Here is a 3995-nt window from a genome sequence, read left to right as displayed (position 1 = left end):
GGAATTATTTCTTTCATGCTTCACATCGAATCCCCAAGGAATTCCTATTGCCTCTACTATTAAAATACATTCAGAATCTAACCACTTTGTACCATCTCCATTGCTACCACCCTGGTCTAACATATCAGGAGCTTGAACTGGCTTTCTGCAGTAGGTTCTAACTGAAGTCTACACTTATATACTCCATTGCACAGAAGTTTTTCAATATAGAAGCTGGAACGATCTTTTCTTTCTTCTCAAGAATGAGAGGCTTATTTATACATTTATTTTAAATATTTTTAAAATTGGGATGAAATTAATGTGATAACCACAAAAGAAGCCTAACCATCTTAACGTGTACAATCCAGTGCTATTTACTACACTCAAAACCATCTGTAACTGCTACCTCTATTTAAAGTTCCAAAACATTTTTATCATCCCCAAAGAAAACCCCATACCCATTAAGCAATCACCCTCCTTTCCCTACTCCCTCCATCCACCGGCAACCACCAATTGCTTTCCGTTTCTATGAACTTACCTATCACGGATATTTCGTTAAGTGGGGTTGTTCAATATATGACTTTTGTGACTGTTTATTTCACTTATCATAATGTTTACAAGGTTTATCCATGTTGTGCATCTATCAGTACGTCATTCCTTTTTATGGCTGAATAATAGCCCATTGTTTGTGCATATCACATGTCATTTATTCATTTATCCATTATTGACTTTTTTCCCCCCAGCTTTTGGCTATTGTGAATAGTGCTGTATGATCATTTGTGTGTACGTATTTGTTGGGAGTCCCTATTTTTAGTTCTTATTTTTATTTGAAAATTTTGAAACAATTACAGACTCACACAAGAATTTAAGAACAGTACAAAGAACACTTATTTCCTGAATCATTTGCGACTATGTTGCTGGCCTTATGCCCCAACTTTCTGTATACCTTAGCGAGTATTTCCTACAAACAAGGACACTCTCCTAAGTAACCCTAAGACGACCACTAGAATTGATATATTACTACCATCCTGTCTTCAGACCTCATTCAAGTTTGCCAATTATCCTAATAATAGTCTTTTTTTTTTTTTTTTTTTGCTGTTCACACTGTTTATTTGCTTCTCTGGGAAAGTCAAGAATATTTCATCATAATTGAAAGCAGAGGGGCGGCATGGGCACTTCAGCGGGGGCTCACAGCTCGAGGACTCGGGCAGACTCCAGTAGGGAGGGGGATTCCACGGCCACTGCCCAGGGTCACCTCAGAGAGGGTCTTTCCTCCCAGCCACCCAGGGGCGGAGCTGAGATGGGGACCCAGGCTGTGGTCCAGGGTGGCCCCTACACCCACCCTGCTGAGGCAGGAGCAGCCTGTGCCCTAGGCACCAGCCTGCAGGCTCCTGGGAGAGGGGCTGTGATGGGGCCTGGTCGTCCACAGTCCACAGGTGAGGAGCTGTGAGCACGTGCATGAATGTGCCTCTGGGGATGAGCGTGGCTGCCACCAGGGAGATGTATGTTCATCTCTGGGTGTCAGCTGCTCTCAGGAGGGGAGCCCCTCGCCCCTCACCTCTTCCATTGAGGGGGGCAGGCGCACATCAGGCTGGGCAGCAAATGACAGTCTCCAGCTGCAAACCAGGGGATGCTCCCTGCCCTGGGCTGTGTCCCCCTCCACTGCCCAGAATGCACCAAGCCCAGCAGAGCTGGCGGTGGGCCTCATCTCTGGGCTATGGTTGGGGAGACCCAGAATCCTGGTCCAGGCAGGCTGGAGAAGGGGCTGGGGGCAGCCCCCCAGGGTCCCCAAATTAGCACCAGGAGGAAGGAGGGCCCAGTGGGGGTGGGAGCTCAGGACAAGAAAGGGCTCATGTGGCCCTGCCTTGTACAGGAGGCAGCTCAAAGACCTCTGGCCCCGCCTGGCCAGAAGACAACACAGGGGTCACACCCTTCCCGAGTGGGGGGCGTGTCCCCGGGGCTCCCCCTTCCCAGGCTCCATCATCTGCTGGCTGTGCCAAAGAGTGTGTGTGGGGAGGGGCACACGAGGCTGGGAGTGTCCTGAGGGGGCCGTGCTCCATTCTAAGACTTCGAGCCTGGTCTCCCTAGAGAGGCACAGCATCACCCTGACTGCCCAAGATCCGGACCCAGTGCCTCAGCCTTCACTTCCAGAGGCTGAGTGGGGACAGAGCGGTCCCCCAGAACCCCTGGCTCCCCAAGTCTCTCTCTGGCAGGGTGTCCCCTCAGGGACCTCATTGGAGGTGGCAGGAAGGCACAGGCAAGAGGCCCAGAGGTGGCAGGTTGGCCTGGGGCTATGTGGAGGCCCCGGGTCACATCGGCCAGGACCGCTGTGGGCTAGAGCCACCTTGTGGAGCTGCTGCCACGTGAGAGGCCCTCGTGCAGGGAGAAGCGGGAATGTCCGTGTCTCTCCTACCAGGCATGGGTGCACGGCTCAGTGGTTTAGGGTGCGTGGGTGTGGTGATGAGATGGCGGACCCCTGAGCCTCTCTTTCCAGTGAAAGATAGCTCAGGAGGAACACGTGACGACACAGCGCGTCCTGGGCCCATGACTGCGGGTGGAGGGTGGGCGGGCGCTGTGAGGGCCCGGCTGTGGGTGTCCGGTGCAGAGGCAGGGCCGGGCGGTTCACACGATGGAGCAGCGTTTACAGCGCTGCTTCTTCATGTCGAGGTCCTGGGCGTCACTGGCGGGGGCCTCAGGCCCCACCTGGTTCTCCTCTCTGGAGCCCTCAGTGGCGGGGGGGCTCGGCTGCACTGCCGTTGGGCGGGGCAGGCTCCTGGGGCTCGGCTGCGTCTTCGATGACCCCTAGCTCCGCGGTGACGGTGTCCTGCAAGCCCAGCACCTTCTGGGTCTCGGCCTCACCACCACGTTCTGGTAGCCCATGAAGATCATGGTGACTGGGGGCTCCTGGCCAGGCTGGATGCCTGGCGGGCCCGACGTGGCCTCCCCGGGCTGGGTCCGAACTCCCGTGATCTCCCGCCTGGAGGGCGTGGTCCGGATGGCCTCCTCCGACGGTGGTCCCCGGGGCTCCACTGGCCCTGCCGCGGACCCCGCTTCGCTCAGCGTGACCTCCTCTGCCTTGTGGGTGAGTTCGTCCACCTCAGAGGAGCTCAGGGGGTGGATCCCATTCTCCGCAGTGCCGTCCACGGCATGGACCACTGCCTTCATCATGGTGGAGCCTTCGACCATCCTCATGGGGGTGTTGGAGATTCTCTTCCCTTTGGGCGTGCCCACCGGTGTCTGCTGAGAATTCAGCACCACCTCTGCCTTCTGGTCCTCCTGGGCGGGGGGCAGGGCCGGGGCCGAGGCGCGGGCTGGGCTCGGGGCTGCTGTGCCCTCCTTGGTGGCAGGCAGCGCATCGGGGTCTTCTAGCTCCTCAATCGCCTTCTCCAGCCTGGAGATGGAGCCCTCCAGGAGCCGTGCCTTCTGCTCATCCTCCTGCGTCTGCCTCCTCATGTCCTCGTCCCCCTCGGGAGGCGGAGGACGGCGTCCCCTCCAGCAGCCAGTGTTCCCGCAGCGCCTTGGACTTCAGGTGCTGCAGCTGCCGCCGGCCTTCCTCCGACTGCCGGCGCCTTCTCTCGATCTCTGCCTGCCTCCTCTGCTTCTCTGCAATGGCCTGGAGCCGCTCCTGCTGGGATGTTGTCTCTGCCGCCATGTCCCCGCCGAGGTCCGTGGGTCCGCGAGGCCGAGGCCGGGTGGGCGCGGGGGGTGCGCCGCAGCCGCCGCCGCCGCGCTTCGCTCTCGCCCCCTCCCGCCCCTAATAATATTCTTTATAGCAAAAAGATTTTACGCAGAATCGCATATTGCATTTAGTTGTCAGGTCTTTTTTTTTTTTTAATTTCCTTCAGTGGGAAAAAATTTCTCTCTTGAACTTACGTGGTGTTGCCATGTTTAAAAATTACACGCAGGTGATTTTGTAGAATATCCCCCAGTTTGGAGTATCTGAAGGTTCCTCATGATTAGATTCAGATTGTACATCTTGGTGAAGGATATCATAGAAATGATGCTGTGTTCTCTCA

General features: G+C 55.7%; 1 pseudogene; it reads right to left on the bottom strand.

Moving 5' to 3' along the window:
- Positions 1–2601: 2601 nt before the first annotated feature.
- LOC102528585 (paralemmin-1 pseudogene) lies at positions 2602–3631 on the bottom strand (annotated as a pseudogene).
- Positions 3632–3995: the final 364 nt, after the last annotated feature.

The sequence above is a fragment of the Vicugna pacos genome, chromosome 35 (genome assembly GCF_048564905.1).
Source record: "Vicugna pacos chromosome 35, VicPac4, whole genome shotgun sequence".
In the NCBI taxonomy this organism is placed as follows: Eukaryota; Metazoa; Chordata; class Mammalia; order Artiodactyla; family Camelidae; genus Vicugna; species Vicugna pacos.
The sequence above is the reverse complement of the archived record's forward strand: the minus strand, read 5'-3'. Positions and strand labels throughout refer to the sequence as shown.